The sequence below is a fragment of the Rhipicephalus sanguineus genome, chromosome 1 (assembly GCF_013339695.2).
Source record: "Rhipicephalus sanguineus isolate Rsan-2018 chromosome 1, BIME_Rsan_1.4, whole genome shotgun sequence".
In the NCBI taxonomy this organism is placed as follows: Eukaryota; Metazoa; Arthropoda; class Arachnida; order Ixodida; family Ixodidae; genus Rhipicephalus; species Rhipicephalus sanguineus.
Window position 1 is genome coordinate 313373868 of NC_051176.1, and position 23006 is coordinate 313396873.

The 23006-nt window shown below is 47.1% G+C and overlaps 1 long non-coding RNA gene across 1 annotated transcript; it reads left to right on the forward strand.

The window, feature by feature from the left end:
* The first annotated feature begins 14290 nt into the window (after nucleotides 1-14290).
* On the forward strand, nucleotides 14291-17144 carry LOC119379442 (uncharacterized). The gene is made up of 2 exons (XR_005181192.2): nucleotides 14291-14508; nucleotides 16686-17144. It is a non-coding gene; the product is annotated as an uncharacterized LOC119379442 (long non-coding RNA).
* The last annotated feature ends 5862 nt before the right edge of the window (nucleotides 17145-23006 follow it).

Sequence of the window (23006 nt, forward strand, 5' to 3'; positions counted from 1 at the left end):
AATCAATCAATCAGGTAACATCCTGCCGTAAACATAAAGGACACATCCTACAGGAAACAAGAAGGAATCCTTCGATAGGACGAGGAAGGGTTTCGTAAACATAAAGTAGCGTCCTGCAGGTCACAAAAAGGAAGAGGAACCATAAAGGTCATGTAGGGCGTCAATGGGAAACAGAAAGGACATTTCCCGGACATCACCATTTTCATACGGGTTCGCCGCGGCAGCCAATGCAAAAAGGAGCTTTACCGCATCGGCTGACTCCAGAAAGCTAAGCTTTGAGAAGTCCGCTGCTTTGTTCGTGACAACTCCGTCTGTAGCACAAGTGAAGTTTAACGGAGGCATCCATCGCGGGTGCGTATTTCTCATAACAGTTCAGCAGCTTCAGCGAACTTGCCCCCGTACGCATCTCGTAGACAGACACCTTTCCTTCTGCGTAACTGTTTGCAAATAATGTAAACTGCCTGCCTATCGTATCATATTCACTGCACGCGGTGGCATTCGAAGGAGCTTGGGGGTGGTCAGATGAAAAAATTGTTACATATGCCGCATGCTGCATAATATGTAAGTTTTGTTTACGACAAAACACTGATTAAATTCTGCTCGTTGGCCCCGGTTTCCACTGGTGGCCCTCACTATCGAAAAAATCTAGCAGACACGCGCAATTCGGTTTAGAAACCAGCCCGACGCCACCAGACAGGAGAGCAAGAGCAGAACATACTGTGCTCGCCTGACCGCCGGGATGCAACGCCGCATTCGTTCCTATTCATATGTTTTAGAAGGAAAAGCATAGAAGGATACATCCTCCCTCATTTCTACGCATTGTGGCACTTGAATGCGCACAGTACCGGCAGCACGCTTTAGTTTTCTTTCGGCGATACGCGCCCGCATCGCCTCAACCAGTCGCCACTCTCGTCCGCGGGAGCGGCTGGAGTATGCGCGCTTTGGCCGCCAGGGCGGCACTGCCCACACCGCAGAAACTCCAGCGCTGGTTCCCATATTACTGGCTAGTGTGCTGAGCGCGCGCTTTGGCGTGGCCACCGCGCTGATGCCTTCCCACAGTCACCGCATGTCGGCGCTGCGACTCGCTAAGGTCCATCGCGCGTCGGCGGCTCCTGCGCTTGCGGCTGCGTAGCACGGCGCTTCCTGCTGCGAATACAATGTTCTTCGTTCCTTTTAACACACTCGACAGAACACTCGATAGGAAGAAGGAAATCTTAGCGGCAAATTACTGCCCGCATAGAATCCTCAACTGGTTGGGCACTACAAAATGACGAAGGTTTCACACGTCCCTCACGGTCGTCTGCTAGCTTTCGCGACACTGTGCTTCACCACCAAAGCGAAGTAGAAAAGCCACAATTAATACACTACGATACACCCAACTTGCCAGTTGAAAACACTCAGCTAAGGTTGACACGTTAGGTGCAAGCAATCGTGTCGTAAGGATGGCTCACGGCAATTTCGATCGCGATCAAGTACGACTCGGATTCTTCGCTGCTACACGTAAACATTCGCTGGCGATAGCAGGGTGCTTTGAAGGTCCAGTTAGCACATCTTATTCTGTTGAAAACAGCGCGAAGACGGGACGAAGGCTAAGGAACAGCGCTTGTGTTGTTTGTTATCCTTAGCCTTCATCGCGTTTTCGCGCTGTTTTCAACGCAGCTATTTTACTCCAAGTCGATCCTGTCAACTGCAATTCGCACCGCTCAGTCGTGGTCATATTTTATTATATTAGCGGCGCGTCACACTCGGTATGATGCACCATCATGGACTTGCAGAGTGTATTATGCGCCGAGCTGTAGTCGGATCGGTGGCTACGATAATTCTCGCGAGCAGATATTTGACTCGGAGCAGGTCGACAGTAATCGCAAATTCCCGTGTAACGCTGGTATTACACAAATACACTAATATTTCTTGCAGACATTATGACAGTTTGCACATTGTTTTTGCACATTGTTCGCTTTCACAAACAGGATGAATATTGCACACCCAGTGCTGCAGGTATCAGCATAGGCCCCATACTCTCGGATCGGTTGTTTCGATGTTTCTGCAGTTCAGCTGTGGCTACTGCATTGTTGCATCTACATGAGCAAGTCTGTAGTTAACAGAGCATCGTTTATACGCAAATGTAGGGTGGGGTGGGGTCACTTTCACTGTTCTGCGTTTTCCAGCATGGCATCCGTATTTTCTAGACCACATGCCATGAACACAAGCCAGTCTGAATAAAATTCACTACTCATGCATTTTATCTGAAAGGTACGTACTATACTCACTTCACAAAAAAAAACAAAAAGAACATTACGAAGGTGTCTGGAGCTTGAATTTCATTTTAACAGAAGGTAACATAAGTGCAAAGAAACCGAACAGGGGTCATTAGTCAAGATCGACATCTCAATTAGATAATTTCATTAGTCTAGCATTGTGATTAGCTGAAATATTGCCTGCAAAAATCATGTGCGAGGCACCTTTGTGAATATGGGCTTTTGTTTTTAACCGCAATGAACTAACAGTTTAAGGCGGGATGAGACTTCCTTTGGTAACAAAAAAATTCAATTTTGGGATTTCAAAATTACCTGATACAACATTTCTTTATCTTTCAGAAAATATATCACATTTGGGTACTCGCAGTTTCAAAAAGAATTTCAGGTCCTTTTTCTTTGACACATTGACTGGTAATGCTCGCGTACCCCTACGTTATTTCTGCGTTTTTCTCAAAAGAACATTTTTGTAGTTTCTGTACCTTTTTCTTGAGAACTAGTTAGCTTAGAAAACAAAAATTTCCACGTGGTAACTAATGGCATTTACATAACTGGCACTAGAAGCAGTAGCCTATGCGCATTTGTATTTTTTAGTATAAAAAATCAGTCATAAGTGGCAATTTTCATAAATCAACAAACGTAAGAAAACATAACAAATCTAGTTTTCGTTGTACGCTCACAATTTTAGTTCCACTTCTGTAGAGCGTTAAAATTTTGCATAAAGGTAGCTATTAATTAGTAGCAACCTTTATGCAAAATTGCAATGGTCTGCTGTTGGCAGATCTTATTTAAAAGGTACATTAGTAGAAAAACAAACACAAATAAAAAAATACTAAACAATTTCAAACCATTTTTGAGCTTTAATGCAACCTGCGTCCACCTTAAGATACCTCGCAAATTTTAGTCATAGCTTTCATTACCACTGCTGTACAGCCAATTAAGCTTTGAAACTCACTTTCGAAGTTTCACCCCACCTTAATAACTGAGAATATAATCTGACTTTCACTATGAAAAATCCCACTGTTCCACAACTTAGCCATCAACTTATCAAACATAAATAATGTTCAAATCACACAACGCACACATAAATGTAAACAAACGCTCAACAGAAGATACACAATACAAATAGTCATAATACCAGTTCTTAAATCAGCAAAATACAGTGAAAAATGTTAAACGGGCAGGGAAGTACTCAAACTGCTTAATACAAGCATATTAGTGAAAAAACTGATCTGTATTTCAACAGAAAATGTGATAGCCACTCCGACACAGCGGAACGAAGCATGTTTTCTGCCTTCCCTGATGCTTCTCCCGTTGCATCATTACTCTTTGCAGTCTCATTTACTCGTGCGTACTCAAACAAAGGACAGCGCAAACACGATAAAAGCAGCGCAGACGTCACTAAGAGAAATTCGGACACGAGGCACTAAAGCTGCGGAGGCCAAACCGGCGCGCGGCCTACACCTTTGCGACAAGCGTCGCCGCCTGCCGGCGAAAGTTGGAAGGCATCACCGGCCCTGCCACCTCCTCCCATAGGAAACCCCCTCCGCTCAGCACACTAGCCAGTATATTCTAGGCACTATAACCGGGCGGCAAAAGTTGGCCGCCATTCGCGTGAATGCCGTGGGGCGGCGCTGTCGTCGGGGGCGCCGTCAGCGAACGTGGCTGTTATCCGTCCTCGGCAGGGAGAACGCTTCAGTAGAAATGCGTTACCAAATTATATAAAGCTTTAGCTGATAATGCAGTTCCTTAGCGCACAGCTTGTATTGCGCTACTGTTATGCGGTTTTGAAATACGGGGTACAGAGCCGAGTTTTGTTCCGACGGAAAGCAAGTGGTGGTCGCTGTGAAGGCGTGCAAGTATTTTAGTGTCACCCGAAAAGTATTTAGAAGAATCTTCATTACCCGATGACTATATGACTTGCTAATTTAGTGCCTGTTCACAAGAGTGGACCGCGAAGTAGTGTTTTAAATTATAGGCCCATTTCCCTTACAAGTGTTGCGTGCAAAATACTTGAACATGTTCTTTTTACCAATGTTATGACCCATATGAACAGGCATTCCTTACTTAATCCTCAGCAGCACGGTTTACAGGTAATTGTGAACTGGATAAACGAGTATTTAAATGTGAGAAGGCAGAAGGTCGTTATAAATAGTAAGACGCATCCCGGGAAGTTGATGTGTCCTCTGGCGTGCACCAAGGGTCAGTCTTCGGTCCGCTATTGTTCCTCATCTACATAAATGACATTTGTTCCGTGTTTCATCACATATCAAATTATTTGCGGATGACTGCGTTTTGTACAGAATTATACATAGCTCCCATGATTGCACTACTCTCCAAAACGACCTCGACAGGGTTTTAGAATGGTGATAGGCGGCGTATGTTAATTAATGAAAAAAAAAACAGTGCATATGTGTTTCACTAGGAAAAAGGCCGCCCATGACTCTTTTTATGTTATAAATTCAACCAAGCTGCTATCAGTTCGCGAACACAAGCATCTTCGTGTATATTTCACACCGGACCTTTCCTGGAGCCGTCACATCAATCACGTCACAATTAAAGCTGGGCGTGTGCTAGGTTTCCTGCGCAGAAATGCAAAAAAGTTACCATTTGAGGCCAACATGTCTAACGTTCGATCTATCTTAGATTACGCTTGCGCTGTGTGGGATCCGTGGAAGGGAAGCGACGTGTCCAATTTAGGAAGAATTCAGAACATGGCTGTTCGGTTTGTCTGCTGTGACTATATACCAGGAATTTCAGTGTTTCAAAAGCAAAAGAAAGGCTTGGTTGGGAACTTCTACACAAACGAAGGGAATATCTGCGGTTGAAACTATTTCATAACGTATTTCACGAACGAACGGGTCTGGACCTCTCGCGATACTTTCACAAACCGGATTACGTTTCGCAGCGATTACATCATGCCAATAAGATAGAGGAAATGAGCTGCCCGACTGACGCATTTAAAATGTCACTTTTTCCGAGGACGATAAGCAAGTGGAATGGTTGTCTCCTGAAGTAGCAGAAATTACTTCACATGAAGTATTTTCAAGTTCACTGCTGGGTCTCCAGTAGTGTACTGGCGCGGTTGTGTAAGGACAAAACTGTACTATGAACCCGATTTACATTGTGTATATCCCGTGTATCACTACGTAAGTTGACAGTGAATTGCGTTTATTGTAATGTTAAAGAGTTGGAATCTGTATTCTGTATCGAAATATTGTACTCCCCCCCCCCCCACTGTAATATGCCCTTGGGTGCTGTGGGTACTATGATAGATAAATAAATAAATAAAGCATGAAAAAATTTCGGGGGGTGTCAGAACCCCCTCAACCGCCCCCCCCCCCCCTTAGTTACGGCCCTGGGGGCCTCATTATGCTCCAATGCGCTCTGATCATTTTATTTGTGCGCCTCATTGCGTGCGAAAGCAGATAACTTGATTTACGCCAACCAAATCAGGATTAAACCATGGCATACATGGTAATACAACGTTCGGTGGTCTTTTCAGGCTCGATCAATTCAGAAACCAAATAAATAAACGCAACATGTTACTAGGTAAAGAAACTTTATTGTGTACAACAGAACGCACTTGATCGTTTCCGCGGCTTGTCTCATATCAGACAAGGCTTTCTTCTTTTGACTTTTTTGTCATTAATTTCTTTGACTTTTTGTCATTCATTCCGCTGTTTGCGCAAATGGTTTGCGCAAACAGCGGAATTCTCTTGAAGAGGTTTGTCAGCCCTCGGTATGGCGCATGCCCACTTCAAGAACAGTTCTTGGCAAGTCGGTGCGTGGAAATGGGACACTTTTCCGAACAAGATCTGTAGCCGGAATCGCACCCTGGCACGAAGCACCAATGACGCCGAGTTTTTTCTTTGAGATAGACGGCATCTTTGCCAGCACACAGCACTCATGAATCAACAGAACACGCCAACACTTCGCAGCAACTACACAACTACAAACCGCCGGCCAGGCGTTGACAGCCGGATTAGTGCCGCGGAAACGCTGACGGCGCCCCAGATGGCAGCGCTATGTTGTGCCCTAGCGGCGATCACGCGAAAGAGGACCACCCTCTCCTATGGCTGGCCGCCGCGCTCAGCACACCTCCCCTTCTAGCCACCCTAGCGAAATGGCAACCGGCGCCTCTGTCGTACTTTGTGGTTGTAGTGATATTTTTTGTTGCGACGGCGGCTATTTGGGGTTCATTGAAAAAGCACAGAAAAGAAAAACGAAACACAATAGTAATCTCAACTTTGATGCAACGCCGTTATTACTTCTAACGTTACATTTATCCAATCATAGGCCAGCGCCCATCTTCGTCATTTCCGCCCGCAATAGTTCTGGCAAGCGCCACTACGCGCTGATGCGGTCAGCAGCGATGTAGCGACTTCAACGCGTGATTAAAATACTAAATAATTTGATATCGGTGCTTAAACTTATGCTAAAATTATCCCCAGCCATCAGTCTACGCAACCCGCAAGTAAAAAATGGGGGGTTGAATAGTGTTGGAGGGCCCCTTTAAACCCACATGTTCAAGAAAATGCCAGCGTCGTCTGCTGTTGCTAATGGTTGCCGACCTCGAAAACTGTAGCTTCGCCGAATGGTTGCCAGCCTCAACAGTCGTCACGTTGTCCAACCAGAATGCGCCCCAGAGCCGCTCATGCGGGTACCGCGTGTGCGACGATTTGGTGTCGTTCCGCTTTTTCGCCCTCCGTTTGCGGGCGGCAGGTGTCCCGCCACGTGCGGAGCGGGTGTGCGGATAGCGCGTGTACTATCCCTAAGGGAATAAGGCACTCTGAATATCGCCAGCGTTTGCATTACATCAGAAAGAAAAACTCCTTCGTTGCTGCTAAGCTAAATAGAGAGAGAGAGAGAGGGAGAGAAATGAACTTTATTTTTGATCAGGCTCTTTGTACTTCAGCTCTAAGGTGGGTGGCCTCCTGAGTCTAGGTAGCCATGGCTCGCTGCCGCCGCGCGGGCCCTGTCGCAGCTGGTTGTCATGGTCTTGCGTCACCAGCAGAGCCTCCCACTGGTTTTTAAATTCTTTCTCTGGATCTGCTCCTTCTTCTTCCTTTTCGCTTGGGGGTGGTGATGGTGGTACGTACGGATTGTTCTTGCACTCCAGTAACGTGTGGCGCAGGGTGTTGCGCGTGTTCGGTGGGCAAAACTTGCAGTCCCGCAAGTTTTGCACAAATGCTTGTGGTAAATTGATAAACCCTTGCTTACCATTGGCGACGAGGCGTCGTCTGTGGCCGAGTGAGTTTATCGCTCACGTTCGGAGCGCGGCATCAACGCGCCGTCATCGGTTCGATTCCTGGTGAGAACCTGTTTTTTCTTTGTTTTTTTCAGCCCGTGACTTGGTTCCACAGCTTCCCTCAAGATGTCGCCGCCGAAACAAAACAAGAGAGCTTTCGTTTCGGTTTTTGACTGCAGTCTTGAGTTGGTCTTGAGCTGCATGTCGTTTATTTTTCTCGTTATTTTTATGACTTTTTTGGTGTATCTTTAAACACTCCTCGCGTGTCAGATCGTTCAGACCTACATTTGTAATTCTTACTTTATTCTCTTATAAACGTCATAAGGAACAGAACGACTGATCAAGTTATGGTGAACAACGCTCTTTCGAACTTTCGTAGGCGTATTGTGGTGGAAACTTATTTCTCCGTTCTCATGATTTCGTTACGATCTTCTCAGGTGCCTACAATTCAGCAACGTAAAGGAAACGAACTAAGCTTAGAAAAGCGAGGCATAGTAATGAAATGACAATGTTAGACGTTTTTGCAGTTGCTCTTTACTTTAGGGCTAACGCAAATGTCTGTCGTAATCTTAACGAAACTTGGGAATTGTTCGATGGGTTCTTTGTTAGACACAACTAATGAAACCAACAGATAATTAAGCCAAGCAAATAATGGGAAACATTATTTGTTTTTTTTTTTCAACAGCAGTGATTTCGCCCTAACTTCAAAGCAATCAAAATCGCTATCTCGACAGGCATCAGCGGACGGCTCGTATACCCTTCTACATGTTGCGCTGTCAACGCGAAGAGACTGTGCGAAATCCCCCTTCATACCTTGAGTGGCTGTGTTCTGTTACACCGACATTCTGTAGAGTTACGCGAGACTGGATCTAGAAGAGTTAGCTGCCAGTCTGATTTTAGGGGCGAAGCTACTTATGCCGTGGGTCTGTCCATCCTCCGTTTGTTTGTAGCGTTGTAGTAGCCACCTCTAGCTCGTGAGAAGCGCGCGTTCTGGTATGCAGTAGAAGAAGAAGACGACGTTGACGAGTGAGACTCGTGCGTGTTCGCCTGTGTGGCATTCTTTCTTCTTTACTGCGCGCTTTCTGGTATGCATTAGAAGAAGAAGACGACGTTGACGAGTGACACTCTCGTTGCGTGTTCGCCTGTGCGGCGTTCTTTCTTCTTTACTGCGTCTCGTGTTTTTAACGACACCCGAAGACAACATTTCAGAAGTAACGCGCCATGAGGCTCCCTCTTGGCACGCTTTCTCTTTAGCTCGGAGTCGCCAGATGGAAGACAAGGCTGCGGAACTGAGGGCACGGAAGGCGGCGGCAGCGCGCGCTCGCAGACAGAATCCTGAGGTGAGAGCCCGCGAGGCCGAAGCTGCACGTCGACGCCGCGAAGCAGATTCCGCCGTTCGAGCCCGCGAAGCCGAAGCTGCTCGACAAGCTGCACGGCTGCGGCGAGAAGACCAGGCCGTTCGAGCCCGCGAGGCCGAAGCTGCTCGACAAGCTGCAGGGCTGCGGCGAGAAGACCCCGCCGTTCGAGCCCGCGATGCCAAAGCTGCTCGACAAGCTGCACGGCTGCGGCACGAAGACCCCGCCGTTCGAGCCCGCGAGGCCGAAGCTGCACGGCTGCGGCGCGAATCGGATCTTCAAAATGTGAAGGACCGTGAAGCGGCGAGAAAGCGCGCGTACCGGCAGGCAGAGCCCGAGGCTGTGCGAGCACGTGAAGTGGCTGCAAAACGCATCAGGCGGGCTCTGCCCGAAGGCGCCGACGCGCGCTTCCAGCGGGACTTCCTTGATAACAGTTTCGGCCATAGTTGCGGTGTGTGCAACAGATTGTGGTTCTCAAACAATCTAGTCACAATATCTTCCATCAAGAAGGACCACGCTCGCGCCAATGTCATCGCCGTGCTGCAGCGCGAGTTCGCTTCGTCCCACTCTTCATCATTCACCACGTGGATATCCTGTCATTTTTTTTATTGATCCCTTGTCATATCTATCGTCCTACATGAACAAAAAAAATACCAGCATGCCTTCTCCCTTAACATCACAAAGCACTGTGCGCTGCATCGAATAGGTCCGTGTGATATGGCCTGTGTGGATCAAAGCTTTGGGGAAGTCCAGGGACTGGTGCTGCCAGCTACAAAACGAAAATCCTGTGATTCAGCATGCTCTTCGCGCGCACTCGCAGCCCACCTCAACGTACCGCAGTAAGATGCCATTTTAAAACTAGTTGCGCAAGGCTGGAACCGAGAGCGGAGCGCTGTTCGACCTAGCTTCTTCTAAGGTTTTGCTAGTAACACCAAGCTATTACTAGAGGTGCAAAGTTTTTGCTAGTAGTACTACACCCACAGAAAAGATGGAGTAAAAAGGGCGTCTTTTTGTCCCACAACATTAATCGTCATTTATTTTGCCTTCCTTTCCTTGCATTATGGCCGCGCGCCCGACACTTTCTAGCCACGAACGGCGTGTGCGCTATCAGCGTGACATAGCATTCTTGGTAAGAAAGTGGCCAGCGCCGAGTTTTCAAGAAACGAAACGCAAGGAAGCCAGATGACGATTATTGTTGTGAGACAAAAAGGCGCCCATTTCACTCGGATCTTTTCTGTGAGTGTAGGATATGGCTAGGCTTGGATATTCTATTCTTCTCGGGTTTCGGTCGGTTCCCCACACTACGCATATGGTGGCTAGAGGGGGAAGTGTGACGGGCGCTGTATCCCCGCCGTGGGAGAGCGATGCGCGGAACGCAATGAAAGTTCTGGCCGCCGCAAGGGGCGCTGGTGTAGTAGTAGGTGCTCGCGCTCGCCGCGCTTGCTTTGGCTCGTCTGGACTCGTTCGTTCTCTCTGTGCTGTGCCGTCACCTTGTTCGGATGCCTTGCCTTCGCTGTCGTCGTTTGTTTACCCGCCACTGTACCCACGTGTACTGCGAACCATGCCGTCAAATCGCGCAAGTACATGCTTCGTCCCTGGCTGTAAAGGCGGGTATAGATCGTGCTCGGAGAAGCTTTCGGTCTTTAAATCCCCGAAGGATCTCTCGAGGCGAGAGCAGTGAGCTCGAAATAATAAGCGGACTGACAAAGAGCTGACAAGGGACAGCGTTGTTTGCGAGCGGCACTTCGACGTGAGTTTCATCGGAAGGACATACCAACACATTATAAACTGTAACAATGATTGTTCGCGGGCCAGTTGGTACATCTTGAACATGAAACAGCGCGCTTAGACAGGACAGAAAGTTACAAGAAGCAGACAGACTGTGTGCTTCTTGTAACTTTCTGTCCTGTCTAAGCGCGCTGTTTCATGTACATTATAAACGGTGAGGTTGTTGAGATACACCGCGTTTGTCAGAAGACGCTGTGCCTACGGTGTTTCTGGACGCACCAAAGTACTTTACCAAAAAAAAAAAAAGAAAAGCAGACAGGAGTGTCCAAAAATAAGGGAGCGCCAAAAACTTGAAGTTGAGGAGGGTCAAGTAATTTGACCTCTTAACGTGATAGGGGAGTATGTGATAACAAATGTCCGACATAATTATGGGATGACAAATGTGTGATAAATAAACATGTCCTTGCATGTATTTAGTATGCATCTAAAGCCGTAAGTTAACAGAAATCATTGGTCCTTGCATAGATAGAACTATCGCTAAAATAATAAAATAAAATGCTCAGTATCAAAGAGCCTCCAGCTGCAGCATTCCGATCTCCACTTCAATTTTCTCAAGGAAAAGGAGCCGGAAATTGTAAATGCTTTGAACATTTCGCGCTCAAGAGCACTTCAATTTTCTCAAGGAAAAGTAGCCGGAAAATGTAAATGCTTTGAACATTTCGCGCTCAAGAGAACCCCCTACAATACAGAGGAAATGGAGGGGGGGAAGTAGGTGCGGACTAAGAGAGAAAAAAAAAAAACGCGCTGCACTGCTGCCAATATACTCGCTATGAACCATTGTAAACAGTTTACACTTGACCAAGAGGAAAGAACACTTTAAAGTCAGCTGAGCTATGCAGCCGAGCAAGTGGTTTAGTTCAACTGAAGCATATAAATATGGTAAAAGCAGCGCAAAAGGTATATGATAATAAGAATGACACAGAACCAGCGCTGAACAGTTCAGCGCCTGTCCTGTGTCGTTCTTCTCGTGTTGTCGTCTTTTTGCGCTGCTTTTACCATGAAAATCAGCCAACTAGACAAGTTTTTGCACACTGTAGCAGATTAAACATGTCGAAGCAAACCGATATTAAGAAACATTTAAATATGAAAGCCTGGAGGCACGCCAGTTCGGTCTGATTTAAAAGCATTCTTGGTTTTCTTTTTTTTTCCTCTTGCTTAACACCGCTAACAACTTGCAACACATGCTTCTTAGCGAAGCAAACACGTAGCGCCTTCAACAGCACGGGCGCGGGGTATAAGCGATTATTAGAAACAAGTGAAACTAACGTTTAGCGGCCATACGCAAAGCAGGCAAATGCCGCCGCAAGCACCTACGGCGCAGGTAGCGCCACCTGGTGTGACCGCCATCTTTCATTGGGAATTCGTACAGCCCTCCGCTCTCGCCCGTCACACTTCCCCCTCTAGCCACCATACTACGCACTTGTTACGTGGTTCTGTGGTGCGATCTTGTACGCGTTACAAAATAACCACGGAGGCGTGGCATTACATCCAGCCGCACGTGACCGCACGCGATTGGTCAATGCAGAGCCGTGACGTTGAGTGTCACGTGAGCCGTGGCGTCATGTTGCTGTCAATCATTTCTTATCGGCCGCTTTCGGACGGAGGCGAAAGAACGGTTGCCGAGACCGTCCGAACCGATAAGCACGGATTATAACGGCTGTCAGACGGCTTGACTTGGATCGGTACGTAAGCGCTCACAATAGTCAGCCTCTTTTGTAGCCGGTTCAATCCAAATCAACCAACAGTTGGCGAAAATGGCGTTTCCTTTCTTTGCCCCGCATTTTCGCGCCGCCTGTGCGGCTGCTGCAGACGCGCAGAGACGACGCCCCGAGGTAGATGATGCATTTGAAGAGTTGACAGAAGAAGAGTTCCGGCAGTATTTTCGCCTGTCCAAACGAACAGTGCGTAGCTTGTGCGACGAACTTGACCCTATCATTGGATGCCAGCGAGCCAGTGGCCTTTCCACGAAGAGGAAGGTGTTGTGCGCGCTGCGATTCTTCGCCACAGGAAGCTTCCAGAGAAGCGTTGGTCGCGAGGAGCATATCGGCATGGCCCAGTCAGCAACACCATTCACGAGGTGACGGAGGCCATCATTACCGTGTCTGCCCGGAGAAAGCTGGTTGACTTTTCCTTCGCACCGGCTGCCAAGGATGAGGCAAAGGCGGCGTTTGCGCGACGCGGCGACATCCCAGGCGTGCTGGCGTGTGTCGACGGTACGTTGGTCGCCATCCGCAAGCCAGAGGGACTCAACTATGCCGACAGGGCGAGCTTCATGTCAAGGAAAGGATACTACGCCCTAAACGTCATGCTCGTGAGTACCGTTGGAATGTTTCATTTAGTCTGTAGTCGCCTTTCTTACTCGCCCATCGCAGCGATTGTTCACTTTAATGCCCAAGATGGAATAACTAGTAATGTAACGATCTCGTGGAAGTCTGACATGTCCACGGTAATGGTGTGTGCCATGCGTTTCTGTGCGTGAGCAGTTTCAAAATTGTGTTTTCTTTCTGGCGTGCATACACAATGGAGCTGTCCATTGTGGAGGTACTAAGGAATATGGGCAGCAATCGTAGAAGAAATCGATACACGACAGGGAAGCTATAATGGAAGCATTTTGAACACGGAAGTACTTGCAACCATTGCATGGGTTGGCTTTAGCGTGCATGGGTGTTGTTGCCTAACAGCATGGCCCGGGTTTTCATTTATCGATCAAATAGTGGGAAATATAGCCGTGCACACTGGAGGGGAGTGGGAAGGTTATTGCCCCTCCCCAACGTTAAAACCTTGTGCATGCCTATGACTTAAATAGTGTAGCTCTATGTATTAACGTACGAGTATGTATTGTTTTCTGCATATGCATGACAAAAAGTGCTTTCGAGCATATCTGCAGCACTATTTTGTATTGCTCCTCATTGCAGGTGTGCAACGCAGACCTTCGCATCCTTGTTGTGGATGCACGGTTCCCTGGATCGTGCCACGACTCATGGGTGTGGACACATAACCCACTGCGTGCACGCCTAGCCGCACAGCTGCAGCCTGGCGAGTATCTGCTTGGTAACTTGGTAAGTAATCATAATGTGAACCACTAACTACTTGATATACTTGCCATGATTCCAACGTAATTATTTTTAGTACACATATCTTTCTCTTTGTGTATGCACATGTTTAAAGTGTATATATGTATACCAGTATTCTATCTTCTTAATTTGTTGTTATACTACCACAAATAACATTTGTTCACTATGGAGCTGTATGTTGCCCCAAAAATGTATGTGAATGCTGCCTTGCGTACGGCCACCCAGGCACCTTCAAGCTGCATTTTCGCCGCTTTTTCACCTGGGGTGATTACTTATAGCTACTGTGTTACAAATAAACTTTCTTGATCTTTGATTCTCAACTAGGGCAGAGCACTGAGCTGTCATTTTTCTGTAACAGGAGACTCGGCATATCCCCTCGAACCATGGCTGCTGATTCCAGTGCCTGACAATCCCGCTGGCCACACCTCCGAAGGCCAGTACAACAAGCAGCACGCATCCATGCGCAATGTTGTGGAGAGATGTATCGGGGTGTTGAAGAGCAAGTTCCGCTGCTTGCAGCACTTTCGGACAATGCTCTACAACCAGCGCGAATCACCAGCGCGAGCAGCGCGAATCGTTTATGCATGCGTTTCTCTCCACAACATTGCCTTGGACGCGGGCGACTGGACGCTGGACGAGTATAGTTGGGACGTTCAACCAGCCGGGGATCCAGATGAGCCAGAGGAGCCGGGGGAGAGCCAGGTGCTAGAACCGCGCAATGTGCTGCTCAGAGGAAGGCAGCAGCGCAGTGCCGTCGTGGCCCTTTTCTGAAGGACACAGGAACGGTGAGTTTTCAGAACACATACGTAATTTATTTATACAAATTGCAGCGCTCCTAGGCTATCACAGGCAGGGTTTGTACACAGGAACATTAAGAAATTTGCGTACAGGTCAAATGAACCTCCATGCAGGTGGTGAAGGTTCCCAAATGAAAACATCTGACAGATTATGATAATTAAAACGCATGTGAGCTAATACAAATAATCTTTTAAAAAGAACGCTGCGGACTCAGAAACTATTGTACCCTCTTCAGTGTGTAAGAGTCTCCAAAACTTGCACTTTTTTGCATTAGTACTCATGAAGCAGTCTTGCGCATGCAATGGTTATGCCCCTTTATCTGTGAAGAGCTGCATTTGCTGCTGCTTCCAATCTAGCATTGTTCTCTGCAGTATGCACTTCACGAAATGCTTCTTTGCTCATGAAACATTAAATATACAGTGCTATAACACCGTGCATGTGTTCTGTGCGTCCTGTGATATTGCACTTGCTGTACATGTAGATGCAGCAGTTGTTACTTTCTGCTCAGGACAATACACCGAACATCTCTTTGTACTGGCATAGTTTGCGGTTATAGTAATGAGGAATTGACACAAAGGACACAAAGTGCAGCCTTTTCTTTATATGTCGCATGAAATATCACATGGAAACGCCCATTTTCACATCATAACCGTGACAGACTTGATGTAGCAAGTACATATGGTCGGCACTCTGTGCTCGTGGTCACCATCAGGAAATGTTTTGCACAGTTTTTATAAAGCACACCAAAATGATGAAACGCTACACCCTGTTGATTTGGACGCTCAGTGTACTTCGGTAGGAACAAGGCAATATGCTTGCTAGCCGCCTCTTGCGGTATGTGTATCGAAATTTCCGTGCAAGCATGAATACGCAGACGAGGCAAGCTAGAAAAGCGAATGCACATTCAAAACGACAAAAAAATACAACGCTGGGTGGTGTTGCAAGATTGAACGCGATGCATCATGGTGAAATGGTTAGGCGTAAATTAACATAAATTGCCAAAAAAAAAACAAGTCACCTTTGTCACACGCTGTGATGAGAAGTCCATCACGAACCTTGAACAACTTGGTACGTGTAGCAAAGCATGTGCTAACATTGCAACATCAACATCACACAACTCGTTTTCAAGTCACATAAAACTTGCAGTTCCATTCGCATGACCTTGCAAGAAAGTATGACTTTGACACGCTTTCCCATTTCCTTCTTAGAGTTATAAGTTACTGACTAGAAGCATTCATTTCTCGACTGCAGTTGTACTGCAATACTGAAAAACGGATGAATCATAATTGCTAAAAAAAACGTGATTGCACTTGCCAGGTGTGGCGAAACATAAATTATATGCCACGTGAGCAAGTGGCTCTCCAATCTTACAGCACCCTGAACATATCACACTTGAAACTTATTCCTGCAATGATGATGGCCATTTCCATTTGAGAGGCTATGGAACCTGAATAGTGACTAGTGTGGTGCTCTGAACAAAGACCACATTGTTGTCGAAGCACGTTGGCCTGACTGTGCCAAAATTAAAAATATCACAGTGTGAACACTACACGGTAACGCTTCATGAGTGCAGTGAGATACAAAACATAGTGACGGAATATAAATATCACAGTACAAAACTCATATACAGAAAGTGACAACTATTGTAATTGTAATGATTTCAGTGCGAATGGCTAGGTGCCTTCAAAATGTGTAAATAAAAAAAGAAAGCGCACTGGCTTTGGAGCAGTATTACGACTAATAGAAAAAAGAGAGATACTACGACAGAAAAAATGGGTGCACACAGTATGCCTTTCGTCGAAAAAATTCTCCTGTATTACTCATACAGGGTAACAGTGAAACTAAAACACTTAAGCTCAAGTGAAAAAACAATAAATGCATAAAATGAAAGAAAACTAAACTCTAATGAACAAACAATAAATGAAACTCAGGTGAACGAACAACAAATGCATAAAATGAAAGAAAACTAAACTGTAATGAACTAAGAATAAACGAAACTCAGGTGAACCAACAATAAATGCATAAAATGAAAGAAAACTAAGCTGTAATGAACTAACAATAAATGAAACTCAGGTGAACAAACAATAAATGCATAACATGAAACAGGACATGTCAAACTCAAACACGGAGGTTAAAAATAAAACTAATTCTCCCTTTCCCGCAGGGCCTCTGCCAGGTGCCGGAGCTCCTGCAGGATACCCTCCTGAGCTGCTGCCGTCCTCTCCGCCGCGATAGCAAGCCGGGTGGTGGACAGCTCAATCCTGTGCAGTGTCTGGAATGAATAATCACCGTGGAAATGTCACCATGAGTTGCTGATGAACTCGCAACCAGCCAATGTCCGGAAGCTGCTGTTGTGAAGAATTTCAACGTGCACAACAATTCCCTCTTTGTTGAAGAGCCACTGGCCTGATGTCATCATTTGGTAGTGTCAAGCATCGTGTACAAGCTATGCCCTCTTTGTTTGGACAGACTAAGATCTGCTGGAACTACTCTTCTGTCATCTACTCAAATGCATCTCTTACCACCAAACAGCCCTTTTCAGGGCTATCCAACCTTTTGCCCGGCTGGTGATCGCTGCCGAGATACGTTACCGAGCCCTCAATGCATTGCATATTTCTTATTTTCATCCCCGCTTGGCTGTTTTCCACATTTATGATTCGGTTATGATAACAGAGCATAAAGAATACTTGTCCTTGATGTAAAATGACACCAAACAATCTACCAACCCTGAGGATCTCGTCGCCCTGTTCAACACCGCGGGCGCCCTGTGCTGACATTGTTACCAGAATGTCCGCCCGTCGTGGTCGTGGTCTCCGTGGTGGCCGTACAGGGCGCTGCAGCACTGAAAGTATGCAGAGTTTCCTACAGTTGCATTACATTTTATGGTATGGATAAAAGTTGCAATAGCCACGTTATGGCTTCTTTTACTAGTTGAATAAACATACGAGAGCTTATTTTCTCTAACAGATTCAGGATCAATAACTTACCAGGTGCAGCGGCCACACTTGCCGCTCCACGCGGGGGTTCGTGTGCTTTATGATTCGGTTATGATAACAGAGCATAAAGAATACTTGTCCTTGATGTAAAATGACACCAAACAATCTACCAACCCTGAGGATCTCGTCGCCCTGTTCAACACCGCGGGCGCCCTGTGCTGACATTGTTACCAGAATGTCCGCCCGTCGTGGTCGTGGTCTCCGTGGTGGCCGTACAGGGCGCTGCAGCACTGAAAGTATGCAGAGTTTCCTACAGTTGCATTACATTTTATGGTATGGATAAAAGTTGCAATAGCCACGTTATGGCTTCTTTTACTAGTTGAATAAACATACGAGAGCTTATTTTCTCTAACAGATTCAGGATCAATAACTTACCAGGTGCAGCGGCCACACTTGCCGCTCCACGCGGGGGTTCGTGTGCTTCTGCAGAGTAAACATATTAACAGCTCACGAACTGCAAATGCATTTAGCGATAATTAAAACACTTGTTCCTTTGATGCTTACGTGTCGCGGCGCTCCGGACGCCTGCAGCCTCATCTGTCGAGTCAACGACCACCTCCATTGAGGCAGCAGGGACGTCAGCCGGCTGGAAAGTGTCATAAGCGTGTCCCTTCACATTGGAGCTATTCATGACACTGGCTATCTTACAACTTTTTGTACTACACATCTGCGGAAACATTCTGCAGTTATTGAGTGCTTAATGATCCCATATATTACCTTCCTAGTGCACTTGCCTGAAAGCATTTCATTTCTGTGATCAATTAATCCCCCTTTTTCCCGAAAGGGCACCCAACTGAGATTCTATTTGATTAACCTACTTGCTTTTCCACTCTCTGTCTCTCTCTCTCCTACGCTATTATCACGTTCAACAACAAGCTCGCGTTCCTCTGAAGGTACCGCTTACAAATAATTGCTAACTTTTTGTTGGCACCGTTCAGGAACCCATGATATCACGGGGCCAGTGTGCTTACCTCTTGGAAGGGGATGTCAGTGACGCCACTTAGACGTAGCGTCCCCGTCAATTGGAGCACTCGGCCCCTGAAGCCGGGTGCCCGACCCCCTCCAGTGCTCCTGAAAATATACACCAATGTAGAAGGACAAATCGCCCAGATCATGCGACGGTCGCTCACCTTTGCACTTCCGCGACAGCGGCAGCGTCGTGGCGGGCGTCGTGTACTGCTTTCCGCCACCACTCTTGCCACATATCGACTCTCTTTTGCGCCGGCCCTTCGGCGTTGAGCGCGTCCGCCAGCTGCTGCCAGAGGCGTCGACGGTCGGCGACGGTGAAATGAGGCCCCAACTCGACAGCTCTCGAAACGAGCTGGGGATGCTCCTCCATGAAGGCCAGTACGATTTCGCGCTGGCCTTCGGAAACGCGAGGTCCCCTAGTTCCCGAGGTCGACGCGCCCTCCGCCATACCGAAATGCTCGCAACGGCCTTACTGAACGAAGCGCTTCAAATGTCCCGCCGTTTGAATTTCAATAGTGATGGAGACATGAATAGAAACATTCTTTGAAGAGGGGTAGTGGCTAGCGCCACCACTAAACGTTTCGCAAAACTGCGACGCCTTCTAGCGTCGTTTCAAGACATTAACCGCAATAATTTGATTCGGTCGCTCGGCATCCCGAATTGAACCGCTGAAAAGTAACACCAACACATTTTGTTACTCAGTAATAATAGTCAAACATTTCTCAACATGTTAGAAACGCTTCTCAACTTATTGTACGGTCCCCAAGCCGACGTCAAAATTGTGACGCAGGCTTTCACTTCGCTCATTGGCTGTTTCCTTCCTCTCGTTCTCGTTTGTCACGTGTTTGTGACGTTAAGCACGTACTGCCCCCGTGTTTATTTGGAATGCGTACAAGATCGCACCACTGAAGGGGAAACGTCGCGTCACTAGGAGTTACGTGATGGGATTTTAGTTACGTGAGAGAGAAAGTACAACTTTATTAGAGTCCAGTGCAGACGCTGAGGCTGCCCCCGCGCCACCCGGTTGTTTCTAAGTTTATGGCGGAAGCATGCCACGTCAATAGTTAAGTGACGTTACGGGGTTTTAGTCGCGCGACTAATTACGTGGTCTTACGTGATATTTAGTCACGTGACTAGTTGTTACGTGTTGTTACGCGATTGTAGTCACGTAAGTAGATGTTGTGCGATGTTACGTGATTTTAGTCACGCGAAATTGCACGCCTGGTGTACAAAAAATTGTAGTCACAGGAAACAACCCATCGTCAATATCACATATATTTTACGATCACGAGAAATTCACTTTCTTTGCTCGAAAGAGCAAGCGAAGCTGCACTCATGCACTTTTTACCACGTTTCAAAATTTCTTGGGCTCCTACGATTTCTTTTCTGGAATTTTTGGTATGCTTTATTTGCTCTATTCTTTTTTCTTTCCCGGTGAAAAGCGCATATATATTGCTGTAAACTTGAAAATATAGCCAGTTGTAGGTTCAGCGCTGTGTGTGTTTTCCAATATCGTCCTCGTTCCTTACGCTGGGAAACATCGAATTATGCTCTACTGCGCATTTCTGCAAACAGAAAGCAGCTGTTTTCACTTTTGCATTACGTTCTTGCTCTTTGGAAGGTGGGGACACTAGCAAGGAGTTTTGCAAGGAGCGTTTGACGGTAGTATCTTTATAATAGCTATCGTATATATCACGTGCCAGCCGCCGCGCGCTGTGGCTGAATGGGTTGATTGTCCGCGCTGGCTCTTCGCGCGGGGTGCGGGTTGGAATCCCAATGCGTTTTTAAGAGCGAAGCTCCTTATGCCGTGGGTCTGTCCATCCTCCATTTGTTTGTAGCGTTGTAGTAGCCACCTCTAGCTCGTGAGAAGCGCGCGTTCTGGTTTGCAGTAGAAGAAGAAGACGACGTTGACGAGTGAGACTCTCGTGCGTGTTCGCCTGTGTGGCATTCTTTCTTCTTTACTGCGCGCGTTCTGGTATGCAGTAGATGAAGAAGACGACGTTGACGAGTGATCATAGGCGTGCGCACAGGGGGGGGGGGGGCGCCCCCCCTAATCACCTAAGAGGAGGGGGGGGCGAAATCTGCCCCGTACATTGACCCTTCTAGTCACCAAAGACGGGGGGGGGGGGGCGCAAAATCTGCCCCATACATTGATTTAGTAGGGTGGGGGGGGGCGCTGCGATAAACCTTAGCCCCCCCCCCCCCCCCACTGATGGGGAACCATGCGCACGCCTATGCGAGTGACACTCTCGTTTTGCGTGTTCGCCTGTGTGGCGTTCTTTCTTCTTTACTACGTCTCGTGTTTTCAACGACACCCGAAGTCAACATTTCAGAAGTAACGCGCCATGAGGCTCCCTCTTGGCACGCTTTCTCTTTAGCTCGGAGTCGCCAGATGGAAGACAAGGCTGCGGAACGCAGGGCACGGAAGGCGGCGGCAGAGCGCGCTCGCACACAGAATCCTGAGGTGAGAGCCCGCGAGGCCGAAGCTGCACGTCGACGCCGCGAAGCAGATTCCGCCGTTCGAGCCCGCGAAGCCGAAGCTGCTCGACAAGCTGCACGGCTGCGGCGAGAAGACCCCGCCGTTCGAGCCCGCGAGGCCGAAGCTGCTCGACAAGCTGCAGGGCTGCGGCGCGAAGACCCCGCCGTTCGAGCCCGCGAGGCCGAAGCTGCACGGCTGCGGCGCGAATCGGATCTTCAAAATGTGAAGGACCGTGAAGCGGCGAGAAAGCGCGCGTACCGGCAGGCAGAGCCCGAGGCTGTGCGAGCACGTGAAGTGGCTGCAAAACGCATCAGTCGGGCTCGGCCCGAAGGCGCCGACGCGCGCTTCCAGCGGGACTTCCTTGATGGGTCATTCCACGCCAACTGTCCCAGTCGGGGCGCTCGAGAAAAATCAATTTCTCTCAAATAGTCTGAGAAAATTACGCACATATAGACATTCGTTCTACAGTATTTTTCCAAAATAATTTGGGCGGCAAAAAGTTTTTGGGAACGTGAGCGCCATTTGAACTTCACGGAATGTTGGAAAACCAGGTACGAAAAAAAGATTTACTATAAATCGACCGTTCCAGTCATTCTTTCAACACTTGCTTTCTTTCGTTTTTAGAACATCGTTATTTCGTTATAGGGCAGTTCCTTATAGCAGCCTTATTTTTTTTACTCCTTAGAGCGTAGCTAAAGTTGAGTAAATTTTTGTGTTTTCGAGAATTTTTTTACAAAAGACAATTATCGATCAAATGCAGAAATTATTTTTATAAAACTCTCCATAACACGTACTATCTCCCAAATTTTCGTTTTGCCCGTGTATGGCGCATAGGCTCTAAAATAAAATCCTCAACTTGGCAAAAACGCTACATTGGCCTATGTTGAGACGTCTGTAGCACCCTAAGGTGGTCCAAGAAAAAATAAGCGGGAAAGCGCATACGATTGAGAATCATAACAACTTTGTCCAGAGAAAGTTTAATCAAAGTAGTTTTTGTTTTAGTCGAGAAAAAAATTTTTGAAGTTTAGTCCCATCATTGCATTGTTTTGCTGGGGGCCATCGCCGTGCTGCAGCGCGAGTTCGCTTCGCCCCACTCTTCATCATTCACCACGTGGATATGCTGTGATTTTTTTTTCTTCTTTTTTTTTTGTCTCTCTCAGAATTGCTTATGTTTGCCGCGGTGGTACAGCGGTTACGGTGCTCGGCCGCTGAACCGAAGGGCACAGGTTTGACGGCGGCTCCAGCATTTTCGAACGAGGCGAAAGTGCTAGAGGCTCGCCACACGTATACTTAGTTTTAGATGCACGTTACGAACCTGAAGTGGTCGAAATTTCGGCAGCCCTCCTCTACGGCACGCCTCAAACATATTGTGGTTTTGGCACGTAGAACTCCAGCAATTATTATTACTAGTGCAACGCTGCTGAAGATTTAGCTGCTTGTTTTCTCACTGGAGCATTGCACCCAAGATATTTGTTGCAGTTTCGGTTTCGCTTCTGGAAATGGAGCAAGTAAACTTCTCATGTTTTATTATTTATTACCATGCAACCCATTCATTAATAACGAAGAAAAGGAACCACCGCGCACGATTTAGGTAACCTCAACCATAAGAAGGTAATACACAATGAAACCAAGGCAAGCATGAGGGCAGCCATTTATAATATAATGAAGCGTTTTAAAGAATTTACTATTAGAGACAGACGCAGAAACGTAACCAGCAATAGTAGAACCAACGCAAAGCTTGTATTGTCGAATCGTCGCCTTTTTTTCTATGGGAGCAGCGTTCTCTGCTTTTGCAAGTAGTGCCGCTCTTTTGCATTACATTTACTTTCCCTCCAAAAAAGAGCCATCCTGGCTAATTACGCACAGCTGCACAGTGACAGTGAGGCTTTAGAAGGTCCATATGCACAATCTCATGCCTCGGCATTCTTTGATTACAATCGGTCTCAAGCGACTTGACGGCGTACATTAAGTGCAAGGCTTGCTAGACCACACGGTACGGGCCGTGGTAGTTCGGAAGAAATTTCGTAAACCGACTGGGGCC